Source organism: Erythranthe guttata, chromosome 11, assembly GCF_056151865.1.
Source record: "Erythranthe guttata isolate IM_541 chromosome 11, IM_541, whole genome shotgun sequence".
Classification (NCBI taxonomy): domain Eukaryota; kingdom Viridiplantae; phylum Streptophyta; class Magnoliopsida; order Lamiales; family Phrymaceae; genus Erythranthe; species Erythranthe guttata.
The window spans coordinates 5980675-6004134 of NC_142543.1; the positions used below are offsets into that span (position 1 = coordinate 5980675).

General features: G+C 31.1%; 1 protein-coding gene across 1 annotated transcript in view; it reads right to left on the reverse strand.

Annotated features, from left to right (window-relative positions):
• Window positions 1-23460, reverse strand: part of LOC105967985 (protein NEOXANTHIN-DEFICIENT 1) — a 61301-nt gene that overhangs the window by 29606 nt on the left and 8235 nt on the right. The gene's annotated exons all lie outside the window — the stretch shown is intronic.

Here is a 23460-nt window from a genome sequence, read left to right on the forward strand (position 1 = left end):
ACTCATATGTTGAATATATATATATATATATATATATATATATATATATATATATATATATATATATATATATATATATATATTAAATGGTCGGGTACCCATGACCGTAAAGATAAAATCAGAACCATACCAAAACCATGACGATTTTCTTTTTTTTTTTTTACCAAAACCATTATCAAACCTTAATGATTTCGGTGACGATTTTTGCCATCCCTACCTATGTTAATACCATAAAAGTTCTTTTACTGTAGTTCTAATTGCTAAATCGATCTTTCGATTTATGCATTCAACAATAACAGATAAGCACATAAATTGGCCGGTTTCATGCACTTAATAAAACGAGTAAAAGAAGTAATCTGAAAGTTAAAACTTGCATAATATCATAAAATTGGGTTTATGAATCCCACATAGGATTCAAATAAAATACTAGATATAAAAAATTTACCTACTTACACTCATTCTAAAAATCAAATAAACAAAGTTCATAAAAAGAGAAAGAAAGACTATGCTCAATCTTCGATTATCTTCGTCTTTGCTCGTAATTCTTCATTCTTAGATTTCATAAAAGGGACCCTTATTTTCATGGTTGGTATTTCCCTTATATAAGGGTCAAAACTCGGTGTGAAGATGGGGATTTCTTGTGCAGATGGACTTTTTTTACTGCGCTATCTCGCTTATTTGGACGGCCGTTCGAAATATAGTGTATTTCTAGGACGATCGTCTCGCTTCCAGAATCTATTTTTCTTCAACAAAAATTTGGAAGGCCGTTTGGTGTAAGTGTAATTCTCGGACGGCCTTCTGAGTTCTTGACTGGTTTTATAAGAAGAATATAATAGGAGAATGAGAGAAATTCTAATATCCTATAATATCTAGGGGAAATTTGCTAGACACACCTTATTTTAGACTTATATGGCTAGAGATCCTAGTTGTTAGATGAATATAGACATAGGTCCTTTGACCCAATAAATTAATATAAATAAATTAAAATAATTACTATATATACCATAACACCCTCAATTAATAAGAAAACAAATCTTATATATTATCTCTCTCCAATCTCACGTTACTTTCCCCCTATATAATTCCTCATCTCTCTCATTCTGCATCTCAATTCTCACACCTCTCTCTCTCTCTCTCTCTCTCTCTCGTGCTTCTCTTTTTTTTTTTTTCTTTTTCGTTTTCTTTTTTTTAGTGAAAAAATATTATAGAGATGAAAAAAAACAAGGATCTTAATAGATTATGAGAGGATTTCTTTGTGAAAGAATTAAAGAGGACGACAAACATCCCCTCCCAAAAAAAATCAGAAATCCAAAATCCTAGCCAAATTCGCCTTGTGTTTTCCATATGTAGAACCTCCCATCGTTTGTTGTTAGCAATTTCCTTTTGCAGTTGGTTTAATTTCGTTTGTTATTTGAAGAATTGCGTTTGATGTTGAGATTCGATTTCTCTGGTTTACAATTTGCAAGGTATGTCTTAAGTTACATTTTACAAACATTTTGTTTAATATTTTTGTTCTATAAACAATTTTTTGGTTGATGTTTTTAATGATGCTGATTTTTTTTTATTTTTTTTTTTCAGTTTGCTGTTTGCGTTTGGTCAAGTCATCGATAGTTTATTGCTTGCAATTCAATAATGCAAGTTTTGCTGAATGTTTGTCTTCAGTTTGCTGTTTGCATTTGGCGAAGTCATAAGTAATTTTTTGTTTGTAATTTATTAATACAAATTATGAATGTTTTTTCAGTTTGCTGTTTGCGTTTGGCGAAATCATAGGTATTTTGTTGTTTGCAATTCAATAATATAAAATCTAATTTTCAGTTTGCTATTTGCAGTTCGCGGAGTCATAGACGTCGCAGTTCCCGGATCACTGGCGGTGGTGGGGCTGCGGTGATGTTTTTAGAGTATGAGTTTGTAAAATAAATTGTATATTTTTGTTAAGAATTAATTTATTTGTTTTTGTTAATATTTGGAAGAGAGATATTTGGGAATTTGTTATGATAGAGAGATTTTTGGAGATTTAGTTTGATTTAATTAAGGGTATTTTTGCCATAATAAATATTATTAATTTATTAAAACATTAAATTTTAACTTGGATTTACACACATAAATTATAATATAGAGGGACCTATAGCAAATTGCCCCGAATATCTAATAATATAATATACTCTAATAGGTTTGACTTGACTTTTGGCTTCTCCATTTTGTCCACATTTTCTTCTTAATTGTTGTTTTGACCCTCAATTTATCCAATTCTTCACTTTGTGCCTAAAACACAATAAATCAAAACTTTAAGCACCAAATATCAATCAATTCTAACAAAAATCCTACTTTAAGAAATATAATAGAGTGTAAACTATACACTCAACAAAGTAACTGAAAAAATGCAAGATATAATTACTATCTATTGTGATAACTAAAGTTCTTTTCACTTAACTAATGCATCATAATCGGAATGCTGATCTGATAGTATGGAACAAAAATATTTTTCTAAAGCAACGGCATAAAAAATTGAAATGGACGGAGGGAAGAATTTGATGGCTAAGTAATTTATGGAGTTTTGAATCGAGTAAAAACCTGGTCTCAATCTGGCAAATGTATTCAAGAAGATGAGGATTAAATTCTGTGACACCACAGAAAAAAGAGTAGAAGAAACAACTAATTAAATTCATGATTATATATCCACATAAGTTAATTTAATGAAAAATTCTTAAAAAAATTCACCTAAGGTTTACGAGGGACAACTTCATTTGGGGACTGATGATAAACCTACTGAGGTCCCAGCCGGATGTTGCTTCTCTCATTTAACAAAAACCAACATCAGTATTAAAAAAAAAAAAAAAGGAATTTGAAATGAATAAATAAATAAAGCAAGTAGAATTTTTTGGCCATATCTGCAGTTTTAATGCTAATATTCCAAGAATTTGTAGCTCCATCATTCTTACTTTCTCTTATTTGTATGTCTTTGTAATATCTAGGCAAGTTACAATTGCCTAAGCCATTTGTATTAAGAAAGCCTCCGGACATTGATTTTGACTTCTTGTGCTTCAACATACAACATATGCAACTCATTAACATTTTATAACTTTTAACAATATAATTTCTTTAATTTTTTTTATGAGTCTGAATGTCTGATATATATAATAACTTGTAAAATTATTCAATATATATGAGATGATTTTACATCAACGTGTAATTTCAAGAATATATGGGCCCACCTTTATAAAATTGGCAACCTGACTCTGAACTCCAAACACCTGTGATATTTAGATATAGGGAAAATTAGTAAGAACCACTCATCTAGAAAATATAGTTAAGGAAACACTTCCTCCAAAAAATAATTAGAAAAAACCCCCTTAAATAATATTTCACTCAAATGCTATTGTCATAATTCCAAAAGCATTCTTAGAGTTGAATGTGCAAAACCACCGATCACTTGGTATATACGGTGGCGGTGGCGGTGGCTGAGGGTCGGGGTTTGCATCAGCAGGCGGAAAATCATCGGATTTTGGTTCTTGGCCGCCGCTTTTGCGTACACAGCAAAACATTGTCGTCGGCCGAATTATTTTTTATTCAAAGAGCTGCTCTCCTTTTGTAAGGAACTTGTTTGCTTCTGCCTTTGCTTGGAATACTTCGTATAGGTCGGCGGAGATAGGCGATCGCATAGGGCGCTGCCGACACCGGCTAGCGTTGATGGTATGGTGTGGTGACGATGGGAACGCATATCTAGGGTTTTTTAATGGATCGGGTGGACAACGGAACGGGTAGAGAAATTCGCGCATGTTGGAACCTTAATCGACTACGTATGTGTTCAATAGTCGATTAAGCTAATCGACTATGCTATGATAGTCGATTAAGGTTAATCGACTCCAATTTTTATTTTTTTTGTATTTTTTGTTTATTGATTCCAATTGTATAAATCAATTATAATATTTTTATATTTTTTGTTTTTGTAAAATATAGTTAATTTTGCATTTTTTTGTAGTTGTGATTTGTTATATTTAGTACTCAGTTCCTTAATCGACTATGATTCATCATAGTTGATTAATATGCTTCATTGACTCCAACTTTTAATTTTTTTTTGGATTTTTTGTTTATTGATTCCAATTGTATAAATTAATTATAATGTTTGTATATTTTTTGTTTTTGTAAAATATAGTTGAGTTTGCATTTTTGTAAAATAATAGTCAGTTCTTTAATCGACTATGATTCATCATAATCAATTAATATACTTCATAGTCGATTAATATATCTGAGAGAGAAAAAAAGTTAAAAAACGGAAAAAAAAAATTGAAAAAAAAAAAAATAATAATAATTGAAAAAAAAAAAAAAAGGCAGGTCTTGGCGGATAGTGCTGATGAGGTGGCAAAATAAGGGACATAATTGGAAAAATGGGCGGCTGAAACTAGGAGCGGATTTTTCTCAAATGGTGCAAAATACTTTGAGCCTTTCCTGTTAAAAAAAATATTAAGGGTAATATCAAAGAGCCGCTTACATATAAAAGAATTTAGATTGCACCCATATATAACATGAGTTAATTACAAATTAAACCTGATTTTGGGTTATTTTGAATTGCTATATGGGAATGGCAAGCTAATATCAAAAAAAAATTCACTTCAATACCACTAAGTTTAATACCATATTTTGTAGAAGTTTTTACATTTTTTTTCTTAGATAAATATTACAAATATTTTTTTTAATAGCAAAGTGCTAAAATATTCCTCATCAAACAAAATACAATTTATATATAAAAAAATATATTTTTTTTCCTCATTTCAATACCAAAAATTAAAAAAAATTAAAAAACTCTCTTCTTCTCCCCCAAACCCAAAACCCAAACCCCTTCTTCTTCTTCTTGATCTTCTTACAAACCCTCCAAAAAATCTCAAAATTAAAAAAAAATCAAAACCTCACAAAACTTATAAAATGGAGTCAGAAGACAATAAAATGGTGATTAACATGGAAGGATAATACATTAAAGTACGTATTCATGTTTTGTTTGAGCTTCAAAGTCGATTTTTTTGTTTTTTTTTTGTTTGAAATTCGCCTACAGTTTTCAACACGTATAGGTGGAATTTTCGACACCAACTTGTCGAAATTATATTTAAAAACAAAAACCAATTTCGACACATACATGTCGAAATTTTGAGAAATTTCGACATGCATGGGTCGAAATTGGTTTTTTTTTTTAAATACAATTTTCGACAAGTTGGTGTCGAAAATTGACCAAAAATTTGACCTGTAAATGTCGAAAATCTATGGTAGGTTAAAAAAAACTTGAAAATCGACTTTTAAGCTCAAAAAAGACATGGATACGTACCTTAATGGGTTCTTCTTACTCGTAAACTACCATTTATTGTCATTTGACTCCATTTTGCAAGTTGTAAAGTTTTGATTTTTTTTTTGTTTTGAGATATTTTTAGAAGGATTTGTTGGTAGGAAGAAGAATGAGGAGGTGAGAAGTTTATGAAGAGGGAGATGAGTTTGATGGGGATTTGTGTGTTTGGTATTGAAGAAAGAAAAATGAAATTTCTAATGTATTTATGGTTTTGGTTTTCATTAAGAATATTTATGTCAATAACTATTTATTATTCAATTATTTTTTTGTGGTATTAAAGTAAAAAAAAATTGGTATTAATTCTAGCCACCCCTTGCTATACATAAAAGTCAGCATGTTATTTTCGTAGCATAAACCCTTCTATTTGGTATTTTGTAGCTATTTAACCCTAATATATATCGAGGAAATAATCTTGCTATTTATCTGCACTTATACAAAAAAAGGCGAAATCCCTCGCCCCCAGGGTCCCCATTCCTTGGCCCGTATTTGATGGATGAATGTAAATCATGGTATCAGAGTCATATCAATTGAAAAAATCATGAGCTCGAAATATGCCACAACCCATTTAAAAAAAATCAAGTGTAATACTTCAAATATATATAATTCGTCTACACTTAAGTGGGCAGGTCGACACCCACAAGCAACACTAATTGAACTAGGCAAACTAACGAGCCTTTATAAACACTTTGAGTTAAAAGACCCCATATATTTTGATTTTTAGGGATTTTAAGACAACTTTATAAATGATATTTTGGAAACATTGGATTTTAAGACAAAACCTTATAAATGAGGCAATTTTTTTTAATTACTTGTACCAAAAGGCGGTATTTTTTGCCCCGACAATAATTTGATGGAGCCTGGAGGAATGTAAATTATGGTGCCTCAACGACTCGTGAGGATAGCGGATCCGAACCTGGTGCCCACAAGGAACCAACCCTCATTGGAGTTGAAATTCCCGCACAGTGGCTACCAGGATTCGATCCTAGGACTTTGTACCAACTTACCACCCCGGACCAGTTGATCTACCGTAATTAACGTAATTGTACTATCGTTGACAATACATTAACGTAATTGTACTGTCGTTGACAGTACATTGACGTAATTGTACTGTCGTTGACAGTATATTTATGAAATTGTACTGTCATTGATAGTACAATCAGAGTCAGCAACAATATACTATTTTTTTGTCTTTTTCTTTCTTTTGTTTTTTTTTTTTCATTTTTTTGATTTGTTGACAAGTCATAGTAATTATGTTATTTTCGTTGACAGTAAAATAACTGTAAATACAATAATATTATTGTCAACCACATTAATATTATTAATGTTTTGGGTTTTTTTTTTGTTTTGTTTGCGTTGTTGACGGAGTAACGTGATAATATTACTGTCTACTACTGTAATATTAACTATTGTAATATTACTGTAAACACAATAATATTACTGTGGTTGACGGTAATATTCTTATCAACCACATCAATATTAATTCTTTTGACTTTTTATTATGTTTACCTTTGTTGAACGGTCAACATATTAATATTACTCTATTACACAATAATAATGACTTTTGTTGTTTTAGTATTATTGTGCATAGATTAATATAGCAATATTATTGTGTTCAAGTGTGGTATAGTTAATATTATTGTGTTTAACGGTAATATAGTTAATATTACTGTATTTAACAGTAATATAGTTAATATTACTGTCAACCACAACAATCTTGTTGTTTAAACGGGGGCAAAAAGATTTTAAATAATTTTTTTTTCGAAAATATAAACGCCGGAGACCAGCGGTAAACACCGGAAACCGGCAGAAAAATCCAGAAGAAGAAGAAAAAAACTAAAAAATAAAAATTTTAAAAGTCAACGCTGGAGACTGGCGAAAAAGAAAAAGTTAACGCCAGAGACCGGCGAAAAAAAAAATCAACGTCGAAGACCGCAGCGACGGACGAAATTGTATTCAAAATTGTATTTTGGGTTAAAATTGAATAATTTGTAAAATTTGGAGTCAAATTAAAGTTAAATTAAATTAAAGGATGAAATTAGAGCATATAAAATGTGAGGGGCTATTTTAGTCTTTTACAAATCTTTAAACAATGTGTGGATTTTTTTATATAAGAGTTTTTTGTGTCAACCCTTTTATGAATAAAAATAACATTGAAAAATAAAAAAAATTTAGAAACATTGAAAGTGACTGTACTTGCAAAAAGAAAAGGTTGGTACGAGTGTCCCTCCTACTTATAGCAAAAAAAAAAAAAAAAAAAAAAACTTATAGCATTAATAAATTGACAGAAAAATAAAATAAAAATAAAGTAGAACAATCCAATAAATTGAGGTATATAACCTACTTTTCGAGAGTGATCTTGTACTTGAAGACTGCTGACAAGCACCCGGGCAGCCCATCTATTGACAAACCAGAATAATATAATTAATTGTATGTAAGAAATTCAAATGCATGTTTCCATAGATTATAAATGTACCTCTTCTTTCTTATGGAACTTACAAAACAACAAGTAGTGTTTGATGTGCAATTATAAGTTGAATATAGAAACTTACGCTGCCGGCCGGGAGGATGCATTCTTCCGTACAATCCCAGCAAACACAACTAGCTACACGCGCACATGCGTGTAGTAAATCATCAATCAACAAACATATATATAACAAATTCACAATTATCAATAAATAAAACACAAGACAATGTTCATATAGTTGCGTATAAGAAATGCAACCTCGTCAAAAGGACCAAATGAGCTATCTTCATAGGTGCCAAGATAAAATCCTCCAAGTGTGTACCCTAAAGTTTCTACCGTTCTCAATTCGTCGGGAATGAAAGGACGAACAACTTCGGCTTTTACAAGATGGATTTGGTACAAGCCACTGAGAAAAAATATTATCCAAAATGATTAATTTCGTAAACACTATATATATATATATATATATATATATATATATATATATATATATATATATATATATATATATATATATATATATATATATATATATATATAATCGTTAAGAAAGAATTGAAACATGGATTAAAAAGACTTGCCTGCCCTTGCAAATTATCAACGGAGGCTTCTGAAATGCTGATGATGTTATCATAACAGCATCCATTTGTAGTAAGAGAAATTATAAACTTTGTAAATGTTGAGACGCATATCCAAGATATATTATCTCATTTTGTTTATATAAAAGCATATTTCATTAATTGTCAAAGATGATTTGAGGCAAAAACTAAGATCTAATGTTTGCAGCATGCCCTTAATTAATCGTATGCCATGTGACGTTGACATTGATCATTAATTGTTAGTGTTAATTTCACTTAACCACTCTTATATATAAATATTAACAATAACCTCACCCTTTCGATAAAAAAAATCACCCACACCTCACACGCTCCAGTTTTAAAATGGTTCCGTATGTAAGTCCAAACGTAATGGGTGAATTTGTCAGCCACTATATCTTTTACATTGAAAATAAAAAGATATTGAGAAAAAATAAAGAGAGATGTTTCAATATGATCCTGGCAAGATTCAAGATGAAGAACTGGAAAAAGCAAAATCGTATGAGTTTAATGGAGATGTTCATGATCAGAATGACAATCAGCAGCCCAAAATTAGTTGCTTGAAGAGTCCATGTTGAGGAATTGGAAAAAAAGGACGAGGAGAATTTGTTGGACAGGTCGGATTTCGTGCATCCGAAACTCTCGCAAATCTATGACATTTTTTCTACAACTGTCATGTTTGTGGGGAGGGTGATTTGGAGTGCACCAGAGTCAAAATTGAGATTGAAGTTGTTGCACATGCACAACCATTTAACTGTTTTCTCAAGTTCATGAATTGGGCAAGTCGCAAATAAATCCATCATACGCTACTAATTGGCAAATTCGTCAACTCCTTAATCTTTTCTAAAAGACTAAAATACCCCTTAACATCTAAACTACTAAAACTTCATCTTCAAACGCTAATTAGCCAACATTACACATTAATATTCCATATTCACCCTATTTTTACCAAAGTTTCACCCCCACTCCCAAAACACCACTGCCACCCTTCGGCCACCACCCCGCCCTCTGGGCACCGCAACCACATATATGAGTAACAAACATAAGGGCTTGATTGATGTAGTGGATATGGTGAGGCCTAATTATGAGCACATATTTTGTGTAATGTATCCGTACTGCAATTTCAAGTTATCACATAGAGGATTGATTCTAAAACATATATTTTGGCAAGTTGCAAGAACTTGAACAGGGCTTCATGATTATAGATTTTGAGAGAGTTATAAGAGAAAAGATTTTGTCTGAAACTTACACGCAAGCTAGTGCACATATATACCACGTACAAGTGGTAATAGTGGATTCTTACGAATCGGGATTGTCGAAGCCACATGGAGCAATTGATCTCTTCTCTAAGTACTCGATCACTAACAATTTGGTTTATCCAAGTAAACTGTAATCGGTTGGTTTATTATTCTAAAGTGTAAATCAACAAGATTATTTTTTATGTAAAATGAATTTAGGATTTTATCTTCACCTTAAACTTCCAAATTTTCCTATGTTTCTATGTATGCATTCATTGATTCAGTTTACTAGTCGAAACATCACTCATTGCCCGTAGTGGTGTGCTGTCGTGCGATCTGAGCTAATAGGTCTACTACAATTGAAGTATTTGTAACAAATAATTGCATACAAATTTAAGTGCCGGTTCCAATCTAATGATTGACTATCCATATTACAGGAAACTCCCTCTTTAATAGCACACACGTTAGATCCATGCATTTATAGTCAATAATCCTAGGATTCATATATTTTCAGTCTAATCCCTAATAAATAACTGTCAAATAATTATAAAGGAATTCACTTAACATAGAATGGTTAATTCTATGTATACAATCAATCCAAGCATATAAAATAAATCGAATTCAACTCATTGCACAAGGTTCAACATATAGTACAAAACATCCACAATATAATTCGATAAATCCTAGATAAATATCTAGTCATATGATATAAAAAAATAATTAAAGTTAGTATGTTGTTGCTAGAAAAATATTAAGAACATGGGTAAAAACAATATAAAAACTGAAGTATCTTTGCGTGAAATAGTTGTCACTATGAATACGCTTCAATCCTTCATATTTTGCTTCATCTCGTATCCTTAAGTCTCCTTGGAATAATCGACGAGTTTCGTGCTCTAAACTAGGTTTCTTAGCCGCTTCTATCTCTGTCTATCTATTTCTTATGGTTCTCTACCAAAATATGACCTAAAACCCGTATTTATGTAAGGTTGTGTCTTCATCATCTATCGCATGGAGACGATGATCGATCAGTGGTATTAAATTTAGAGTTTTGTTTGAAGTTGCGACGATCGATCAGTGATGCAATCTTCCTCGGTGGTAGTGTCAAATACTTGAAAAGTGGTGAATGGTAATCTTTAGAATGCGGGAGTTATTTAGAATGACTATACCAGCTGTAGAAAGAAGTTTCTTAGAGTTAAATTTAATTAATCAAATCTTACTTTCGGTCAACCATGAGGCAAAGAGAGACTAAATGGATTAACTATGTTATCTATTGAAAAACAATTACCATAAAATTTTAATTTCACTAATTTGATTAGATATTTTTCAGCTCATAAACAAATAAAATATAACATGAGTTTGCACACATTTCAAGTGGTCTATGTAAAGGAAAAATAATCAAGACATGCGTTTATCTCTTTGACCAACTGATGTGTAACAGATGAATCACAAGATTCCAGTCTCTAAGTATTTGCTGAATATCAACACCATAATTATACATCATTGACTTTGTAATTAAGAGTATAACTCATCTCTAGATTAAGTTAGTTCTATGTAACTATTTACACACATGCAATTGGTGAATGAAAATGTATGTTTGATTCATTGTACTCCGCAAATATTATATGGTATCAAGAGTTTTTCTCTCCCACAAGAATTGATCATAAGCTTACTTTCGCAAAATGTCTTCTGACTCACAAATCTTATCCATCAATCATATTTCTTCACCCACCATGCCTCAGTTAATTGCAATTAACATTGTCTCATAGTTACCATGGAAACTCACACTCCCCAATAACCCTTCTTGGAAGGCTCAATTCGAGTCTCTCTTAATGGCTATGATCTCCTTGGATATATTGATGGGACTCGTTGTTTTCCACCTATATCCAGTGTGTCTTTCTCTGAAGCCATTACAAACTTTTCATTTTGGGTTCATCAATGACAAGCTTTTTCTCAATACATTTTTCCTTGGTTCTGGAGTCCATCATGCCAATGATTGCGACATCTCAAACTTCGACTGAAGCTTGGTCTTGACTTGTTCAACTCCTACACGAGTAAATCCCGAACGCGTGTGATGCAACTTAAGGAAGAACTTACTCTCATTCAGCGTCGAAATCGAACGGTGTAAGAATTTCTTCATTCCATCAAGTTAGTTTCTGATGAGCTTGTTGCAGTTGATCGTTCTTTTGGCAACCTATGATATCACCCTCTATGTTTTTCATGGCATTGGTCCTGATTTCGCAAACTTGATGCCCCGATTCATGCTCGAGAAACCGCCTTGTCTTTTGAAGAATTACATGATCTTCTTGTCGGTCATGAGTCCCACTTGAAGATATTGGAATCCAATAACACCTCCCAAGTTGTTACAACAAATTCTATCCAACAATGGAATAACAACAAATCCAAACAAAAGAAGGATTGTCCAAGGAACAAATCTTCCAACAATCAACAATATTCTCAAAGAGGTTATCACGACAAAAGTTGTTTTTTGCCGAATATATTACAACTCTGGTTACATTGTGAAACAATGCTCATTATTTCACTCATCACATACCACTGCCACCAACACATCCGCTACAAAAGGAAAAGAGAGGCCTCGGCTCGTGTACTCTGCTGCATCCCACAACATTTCCTCTAATATGACCAAACTAACCATTATTCTTGAATATGACGGTACGGATGAAGTTCAAATTGGTGATGGGTCAGGTTTGTAAGTCAAGCATGATGAACTTAAAATCCTCTAACAAAATGTTTTTCTAACAGCATGCTTTGTGTTCCAGAAGTTAGCAAAAATCTTAGTTTCATTCATCACTTTACTGAAGATAATAATGTGTATCTAGGATTTCACCCATTCTCTTATTTTGTGAAGGATCAAAACACGGGATGACTCTTCTTCAAGGCCAATGTGAGAATAATGTCTATCATTTTCTTGCTGATTTGCAACCCTGTATTCAAGCTTATGTCAGTGTTCGTATATCTCTTGATGGTTGGCACAACATAGTTGGTCACCCTAACCAGTTAGTTAAAAATAATTACCTTACCCCTGTCATTTCAATTTCATCGTCGTCTTCCTTATGTACCTCTTGCTCATGCAATAAATTACATAAGTTGCCTTTTGCCGGTACAAGCCTTATTAGCACGAAGCCACTAAGTATGTTTACTCAGATGTACGGAGAACAACTCCCTCCCATTCAAGCGATGGTCATTGTTATAATGTCATTTTTATTGATCATCACACTAAATATGTTTGGATGTATTTGTTGCGTCTCAAATCTGATGTTTTAACAATATTCTCCAAATTTCACAAAATTGTAGAAAATCATTTTACCACCAAAATTAAGAGCCTATACACAATCAATGGTGGATAATTTATCGCGCTTCGTCCATATTTTCAAATCATAGAATTAGTCATCTCGCTTCTGCTCCACATAATCCAGAATAAAATGGTACTTCACAACGATGACATAGTCACATTCTAGAAACAAGTAAAACTCTCCTCTGTCAAGATAATCTCCCTGACACCTATTGGTCACATGTCGTGCCAACGACAGTCTACCTAATCAACAGGTTGCATACCCCCGTATTAAATAACAAGTCCCCTTATCAAACCATTTTTCATTGTTCACCGTATTACACAAAAGTTTGTATTTTTGGTGTCTATGTTATATCTGGCTTCTTTCATACATTACAAACACATTACAATGGAAGTATCTTCCTTGTATGTTTGTCGGATTCTCCACTAGCCAAAGTACGTATATGTTTTATGATCTCGTATCTAAAAAATTATACACATCCCGTCATGTTTTGTTCGATGAAACTATTTTTCCTTTTGCCAAAAACAACTTGTTTCACTTTGATAATTGTTTAAAAGATTGAATTACACTTTTGGTCCCTCGTGTTTGGCCCGATTCCACTTTTCGTCCCCGTTGTTCCAAAGTGAACAAAGTTCACCTCCAAGGTTCAATTTTACACACTTTTAGTCCCTGTTGTTACATGTCCGTTAACAAGTAACAAAAAAACACTATTATGGGGCCAAAATTAAAATTTTATTTTTTTTGGGGTTGGAAAATAATTAGAAATTAAAAATATACGACTTATAATTAAATTTTTATTAATATTATGTATCATTAAAAATAATTTGTTTACTTAATTTATTTTTTTATTATTAAAAATTTAATTATAAGTAGTACAATTATAATAATATTAAGTATAATTAACAAATTTGGTTAGCTGATTTTTTTATTATTAATTTTTTATTATAATTAGTATAATTAAAAATAATTTTTATTATAAGTATCTAATATTAAAAATAATATTAAGTATTAATTAAAAATAATTTGTGTAGTTAATTTATTTTTTTGTTATCAATTTTTTTTATTATAAGTAGTATAAATAAAAATAATATTAAGTATGATTAAAAATAATTTGTTTACTCAGTTTATTCTTTATTATTAAAATTTAATTATAAGTAGTATCATTATAATAATATTAAGTATAATAGAAATAATATGTTTAGTTAATTTATTTTTTTATTATCAAAATTTTAATTATAAGTAGTATCTTTTAAATTTCTAATTATTTTCCGACCATAAAAAAAATTTCAATATCAATTTTGGCTAGGGGTGGCAATTTGGATCCGGTTCCATGGATCCGATTAGATCCGGTTCGGTCCGTAAGGATCCAGTTTAGATTAAGTCTAGTTGAAACAAACCGGATCGGATCAAGTTGATTTTTTTTTTTAAAACTGGATTTATGTGGATCCACTTTAGATCCATTGAAAGTTTAACCACAAAATAAAGTGGGTCATATTGGATCCAACCAAACCCAATTAAATACCAAAACAATTTTCTCACAAAAAAAAAATCAAATATTATTTTAATTAAAAGTTTAATTGATAAAAAATTATCAATGAGTATATTAATAAAAACTGTGTGTGTATGTGAGTGTGTGTGTGTGTAAAACAGAGTGTGTATGCGAGTGTGTGTAAAACAGAGAGTGTGTGTGTAGAAACTGTGTGTGTATGTGAGTGTGTGTGTGTGTGTGTAAAACAGTGTGTGTATGTGTGTGTGTGTGTGTGTGTGTGTATGTGAGTGTGTGTGTGTGCGTGTGAAGAAACTGTGTGTGTATGTGAGTGTCTTTGTGTGTGTAAAACAGTGTGTGTGTGTAGAAATTGTGTGTGTGTGTGTAAAACAGAGTGTGTGTGTGTGTGTGTGTGCGAGTGTGTGTGTGTGTGTGTAAAACAGAGAGTGTGTGTGTATATATAAACATATATATATATATATATATATATATATATATATATATATATATATATATATATATATATATATATATATATATATATATATATATATATGTATTTAAATATATATATAGAAACATATAGTGTGTATGTGCATGTAAGTGTGTGTGCGTGTGTGTTGTGTGTAAAAAGCAAGGTTGTAAAAATCGGTAATCGGGTCCTAGTCGGTCAGGCACCGACTCACGATTAATCGGTGCGGCGGTGATTAATCGGTGATAAATCGGAAATAAATCGGTTTTTAAAATTTAATATAATATATTTGTAGATATTATTTATAAATACTCAAAACATAGATAACAAAAATTTAAACATAGTTATATCTCGATCATGTATATATTCTAATAACCTAATAAAAGTTTAATAATAATAAGATCATAATACATAAATATCCTTATAAAATATAAATAAAAAGGCAATTTTTTTTGAATTTTGCATACATTCTTGGCATACATCATTAGATCTTTAACAATAATAATTAACATAAACAAAATAAAGCATAAACTCATTTTTTTTATTAAAATCCCAACTTTTATTTTGATTTATAAAAATTATAAAAAAAAAAAAAAAAAAAAAACCGATTTTTGACCGATTTTTTGCCGATTTTTGCCACCGAAGTTTGACCCGCCTTAAAGGTTTGACCGCCTCGGACCGCCTCAGACCGCCTCAGACCGCCTCGGACCGCCTCAAACCGCCTCACAGGCAAAAAACCGATTTTTCAAACCTTTACACTAAAATCGTAAAGGTTTTGGACCGCCTCCGCCTCGGCGACCGATTAATCGGCCGCCTCGGCCGATTTTTAGAACACTGGTAAAAAGTGTGTATGTGTATGTATGTGTGTGTGAGTGTGAAGAGTGTGTGTGTGTAAAACAGAGAGTGTGTGTGTATATATATATATATATATATATATATATATATATATATATATATATATATATATATATATATATATAAACAGTTAGTGTGTATGTGCATGCAAGTGTGTGTGCGTGTGTAAAAAAGTGTGTGTATGTGCGTGTGTGTAAAAAGTGTGTATGTGTATGTGTATGTGTATGTGTGTGTGTGTGTGTGTGTGTGAATATGTGTAATTGTGAAACTTGAGATATTAAACCACATAAGTTGAGATATTAAACCCTAAAAGTTGAGATATTTAACTTCATAAGTTGAATTAAAGATGCAACGAATCCAGGTGGATCCAATGCGGATCAGTCTAAACTCAATCCACATTAAATCCATTCATGTAGGTTGATATTGGATCCGGTTCCTTTTGAATCCGATCCACATGGATCCGGATCGGATCCGGTCCAAGTTGAGAAATTGCCACCCCTAATTTTGGCCCCAAAATAGTGTTTTCTTTTACCTGCTAACGAACATGTAACGAAGGGGACCGAAAGTGTTTAAAATTTAGTCTTGAAGGTGAACTTTGTTCACTTTGGGATAATGGGGACCAAAAGTGGAATCGGGCCAAACACGAGGGATCAGAAGTGTAATTCTCCCTTGTTTTAACCATGTGTCATATGCACGAGCACAGACTGAGCATGCTACCGGCCAACAGGGCCAAAGTTCATCAGCGTTCAGGGAGGCGTTTCTTCATCACCTCGAGTTTTGTCTTCCCCTGCATTCGATACTTCTAGCCATACTACAGATGGTTCCAATAGGTCTGCTTCTTTATGAGAACAAATGCAGACTGCATAAACTAGTGATGTTGTGCTTCAAAATAATGTTTATGGTTCATATATAAACACCAATTCTAATCATTCTGATTAGCCTCGGATTTGCACCATGACCACCCGTTCAATGAATAATGTGTTCAAACGTAAACAATTATTTATTGTGAGCAAACACCCGTTGCCTCCGTCTATTGAGCCATCATGCTTGTCCCAAGCCATAAAAAATCTTGTTCCACGAAATTCCTGATATAATCTCATCAGGTGCAAGTGGGTTTATAGTGTTAAGTACAACTTCGATAGCACAATTGATAGATTCAAAGCTCGCCTTGTGGCTAAGGGATTTCGTCAAAGTCCAGGAATTGATTTCAAGGAGACTTTTAGTACCGATGTAGAACCAACAACTATTAGCAACTAGTCGCAGTATTCTGTCTTAAGCGGTGACAAAACCATGCTCTATTCGTCAACTTGATGTCTATAATGCATTTTTGCATGGCACACTCAAAGAGGTTTTATATGGCCCAGCCGCCTGAATTTATTGATGCAGCCCATCCTTCATTTATTTGTCGGTTACGAAAGTCGTTTTACGGACTCAAGCAGACGCCACGTGCCTGGTACCACCCTCTCAAGGATTTTCTTCTATTTATAGGTTTTAGCAACTCTCTGGCTGATTCTTCCTTATTCATCTATAGTTCAGATGACGTACTTGCTTACTTCTTGGTTTATGCCGATGATTTAATCATCACCGACGACAAACCTGATTATATCAAGCATGTCATTCAACAACTAGGGAAACAAATTTTCTCTCAAGGATCTTGGCAATTTTCATTACTTTCTTGGTGTTGAAGTGCTTCCCACATCATCAGGTATCTTCTTAAAATACATTAGAGATTTATTGAACAAAACCAAGATGTAGGGAACTAAGGATGTTTGCACACCAATGTGCACATACACTCCTCTTCATCTTAATGATGGCACACCCTGTGTAGACACCACTGAATATCGACGGGTAATTGGTGCTCTCCAATATTTGTCACTAACACGGCCCGACATTGCATTCACTATGAAAAAACTTGCACAATTCATGCATAAACCCAACAATATACATTCGACAGCCGCAAAACGTCTACTTCGATATCTTAAAGGAACCGCTAGTGTGACACCCCTTTTCTAATTACACTTACTTAATATTTTAGAATATGCTAGCAGATGATTTTTAGAAAATAATGAATGTGGAATTCTTGTTTTAAAAATCACTTTCTATAAATAGAAAGTTACGCATAATTTTTTCTTTTAAAATCTGAGAAAGAGTGCCCACATATTACCGTATACACTTTACGAACTATCACGAAAGAGGCATGCATCACTAGTAATTTAAATTACACGTAGTAGAGATAGGAATTTCGGACATATCAAATAGATTAACTATGAAAATTAATTTCTCTTAAACCTTTCGTGAAAAGATTTTGAACATTTAACCACTTACTCTCATATGAATTTGAATCACTCCTTTAAAACTGTTTCAAAATAGCATTAGCCATTTGAGAGAAATAATTGAAGACATGGAACCGTACAGTTTGAAAATCCAGAACTTGGAAGGAAGCTTTGAAAATTCTTTATAAATTCCATACTGTTCTAAACACTACCAAATTTTATTCCAAAGCAGAAAAGTAAGTTAGGATCATATTCAAAGTTAAATGGATTCATTTGAGTAAGAAAAACTTCACATCTTGATGAATGTCCTAAAAGGACTCTGCATGTGTTTAGTTATGGAAAATATTCATAATAAATTCATGGCTTATCCAAATGATGCAAAAGACCTACCCAAATGACCATAACAGAAAGAACTATAATTCTGTAAAATTACATACAATTCTAAATAGAAGATATAGTTAAGACATATTATGAAATAACAGGACATAACACAACATATAACTAACAGATGAGTATATAGAAGTTTTGGCAAAAGGTTCCCATGGAGCTACACAAGTACTTATGGATTACCTTTATCCATAACAAAAGGGAGTAATCACAGTCCTACTTATTATTAAATGTAATGTTCTTACTAATAATAGCCCCCGAGGGGTGGAAGAGTACGATAATAGATACCTAAGACGGTATTAAAAGTCTTTAAAACTAAACTATAAGTAGAACCCCATGTCTAGATTAAGAGCACACAAGATCCACACGCCTTCCATATAAACACATCCCTCGATCCTCGAATTCGACTCCAACTTTACGACTCGTGCTCGGGATTGAAAGTACCTACAAGCATTTCAACACCTATATGAGTCTTTTGGACTCAATGAGAATTTCCGAAAAAGTATCGAATACACATAGGCAAACAACATATATTTATGCTATATTGATGATGCTAGAATTAGATCACCTGGTTGAAGTAGGATGAGTTGGAAGAGCAAAGTGAATCAAAGCTTGATGGCCCTGAGATACCTGCGATCAGAGAACACGTAAACTAATCCGGGGGTTGATCCGGCGGAAACCCCTCCGATGCTCAAGTCAGTCTTGTGGCTTACAAAAGTCGTAGATAGAATACGAGCAGTTGTATTGTTCGAATATTGAACGTACCTTAACAAATGAGTTAAAATCTTTAGATTTACACACATACAATATGTGAATGAAAATGTGTATTTGATTTCATTGTATTATGCGAATCTTATAGTCATAATCAGTGTTCTAAAAATCGGCCGATGCGGCCCATTAATCGGTCTTCGAGGCGGAGGCGGTCCCAAAACTTTATGATTTTAGTGTAAAGGTTTGACAAAATTGGTTTTTTGCCTGTGAGGCGGTTTTAGGCGGTCAAACCTTTAAGGCGGGTCAAACTCGGTGGCAAAAATCAGCCAAAAATCGGTCATTTTTTTTTAGTTCAAAATAAAAGTTGAGATTTTATTTAATAAAGAAATATGAGTTTATGGTTTATTTTGTTTATGTTAACTGTTATTGTTAAATAACTAATGATGTATGCCAGGAAAGATCAAGAATAAATGTAAATTCAAAAAAATTGCTTTTTTATTTATATTTTATAAGGATATTAATGTATTATGAACTTATTATTATTAAACTTTTATTATGTTATTAGGATATATACATGATGGAGATATGGCTATGTTTAAATATTTTTTTTATATATGTTTTGAGTATTTATAAATAATATCTAGAAATATATTGTATTAAATTTGAAAACCCGATTTATTTCCGATTTATTTCCGATTTATCACCGATTAATCACCGCCGCACCGATTAATCGTAATTCGGTGCCTGACCGCCTCCGACCCGAATACCTAAACTCATATGAGCTATGCTCTAATTACTGTTAATTTTGTAAGATTATATCTCGACCGTAGGAAAATAACATGGGTGGTGTTACAAATAATGAATCATTTACCAAAGTAGCCTTCGATTAATTTTTTTCATTAACCCAATATAAAATAGATTAGCATCAAATTGTTTAATTTAGAGACCTGCTATTTCCACCATTCAAATATCTTATTTTACCACCAAATTAAATATATTTCTCATTTTACCCCTTCTTCTTTCACCTACATTTTTTACAAATTTATGAACCATCTACCACTAAATTAATTAAAATATTATTAAAAAACCCCACCATTTTCACTGAAAATCTCACCCTCTCCACCTTAAGTGAATAATACTTTCGTGAGAGAAAAATATTTTTGAAGGTAATAAAGAGCAGGAATTCGCGTTTTTTAGAAATAAATTAAGATTGCTTGTACGGAAGGTCCTGAAGTTGGGACCTTTTAATGCATTTAACACTGCTAACCATTGGGGCGCATTAACTTATAGACACTTTTCTAAGAATTTTAATAGGTTTATATTATGAAATTTGTATGAATATTGATGTAATGTTGATGTTGTTACTCTAATTTAAATATCACTAATAAATTTTATTATTATAGTATAATGTATTTTTATTATAATTGTTAATGTCACGTATTAAATTAATCTTATATATAAAAGAAAGAAACGCTAGGGCAACCCTAGGAAACCATAAAGAATTTTTATAATTTTTGTCTCTATTAATTTTTTTTATTATATTTTTTATTTGTCTTTTTCGTTCTTATCCCAATGCAACTATTTGCATCTTTCTTTATTATTCAACATTCCTTTTAATGGCATCTTTAAAATAATTTTTTGTTTCTATTTTTTTCCTCTACGAATTTTTTTTAATTATTATTTTTTTCTTTATTAATTGATTCATTTATTTAACAATTAATTTCATATTAGGAAAATTGAGTTTATATAATATGTTGCTAAATAGTTTTATATTATCAAATTTGTAAGAATATTGATGTATGTAATGTTGATGTTGTTACTGTAATTTAAATATCACTAATAAATTTTATTATTATAGTATAGTGTATTTTTATTATAATTGTTACTGTCACGTATTAAATTAATTATTCTTTTACTTTTAAAAGTGTTATCCCGTGCATCGCACGGGGGAGAATACTAGTTTAAATAATGTTAAATAGAATATTAAATGCGACATTCATTATTATTAAATAATGTTAAAAAATTATTTACAAATTTAATATAATAAAGTTTAAAAAATATAAAGAACTACGGTTCAATATCCCCAAACATCTATTATAATTATATAAACTAATAAACTCCACTATTGGAAAATATAAAGAATACTCAATTAAATATAAACAAATGCATGACTTAATACAAGCTCACTTAGGTTAGTACATCGATAGTGTTACAATATCCGAATAAAAAATAAAATTAGATGTTTATTTAGAAAAAAAAAAAAGACTATAACTCATTCCAATTAGTTTTCTTACTTTAAAATAAAACAATATACTTAAAATATTATATTGTGATTTTTCTTTTAATATTTAGTTTAATCAAATAGTATAATTTGAATTGATTAAACTCAAATCCTTTCAGTTAGTAAACGTTAATAAAATATTTGAATCAATTAAGCTTAATAATTGACGAGAACGTATTAACTGAACTAACTATTTATAATTAAAGTCTAATATCTTTTTAATTCAATTTTATCGTAAAAAATAATAAATTTAATTCCTAACATACGTAAGAATCAAATCGTAAGATTTGAATCGATTAAGCTCAAATACGTTCAATTTTTTGTAAATATTTTTCAAAGATTTGAGTCGATTAAGTTACACCATTGACGATAACATATTAATCGACTTAACTATTTATAATTACAGTCTAATATCCTTCTAATTCAATTTTAATAAAAAAATAAAAATACATTTAATTCGTTAAAATTGTAAGAATCAAATCGTAAATCGTAAGACTTAATCTAGACATATTATTTGAATCGATTAAATCTTAGAATTTTTACAAATTAAATTTTATTATTGTAGGATAAATTACAACCACCCCTGAGGTGTGGTTAAATCGCGAAAACCCTCCCTTGTTTGGATAATTATATCTACCCCTCAGCTATGAATTTTCTTACACCTCCACCCTTATGGTGTCAAATTCAATATAATCATATAGATTCGGTGGCATGTTCTCTAGTTTGTATTCGTTTTGTGCATAAATACAGTTTTTGATGCGCCACAATCTGATATGTACAAAAAACACATCTTATAATCATCTTGCTTTAAAATGTGGAGCTCGAATGGGATAAAACGGGTACAAAATTGAGAAGATTCCATATAATCTAGAAAATTCCAATAAATTTGAAACCGCAAGGGTGGACGTGTAAGAAGATTTATAATTGATGGGTGGTTGTAATTACCCAAACATGAGGGGTTTTTTTTCTCGTAATTTGACCGTACCTCAGGGGTGGTTGTAATTTACCCTATTTTTTATGATAAAATTCAATAAAAAAAGATACTAAACTTTAACTATACATAGTTACATCAATTAATACGCTATTGTAAATTATTGAGTTTAACCGATTCAAATATTTGAATATTTGTCTACGAATTGAAATGACTTGAGCTTAATTGTTTCAAATCTTTGAATATTATTTTCGAATTGAAAACACATGAGCTTAATTGATTCAAATCTTACGATTGACGATTCAATCCAAAATTCAAATTCTTATGAAATTCATTTTTAAATTACACGAGTTGATCTGCATTTCCTTAGATATTTAAAATTATGTATATATATATATATGATATTTTTAATATATAATAATAATAATTGTATGAGAATTAGTAATTTATTTAACATTATTAATATAAGTTTTATAATCATTATAAATTGTACCGTGGTGATATATATGCTTATTGTTAGGCAATTTATAATAATGTGTTGTGTTCCAATGGTATGTATTCTTGTAAGCTTGAAGAGGTTACAAGTTTGAATGCTACAGAATGCAATCTTGGATGGGTGATTTAATGATTTTTACGAATAATCGTAACAATAATCTAATTCCTAAAAACATGCTTCCGAATTCCTAAAGATTTACTACCAAATAAAAAAAAAATGAATTTATTTAGTTTTTATTTTTTATATTTTCGAACTTTATTTAGCCATTTTATATATTTTTTAAGTAAAAATATATTTTTTAATTTTTTTAAACAAAAAATTGAATTTTTTTTCTCGACAAGTTTACAACGCCGAATATGAATACTATAGTTGAATATAACTATATGTGACTATATCAACTGTAGTCATATTCTTTCTTTATATTGCAGTTTCTTACATTTTCAACTTAAAAATTCTGATTATATAGTGTGGTAGAATCATGTTTACCAAATATATATAAAACAACGAAGATTCCATATTGTTTACGAAAATAATCCAACCAACATCCACGCAAAAAATCACAATTTGAATGTTGTTATTACAAGTTAACTTGAAACGAGAGGACAAAATATTCGAAAAATACATAAA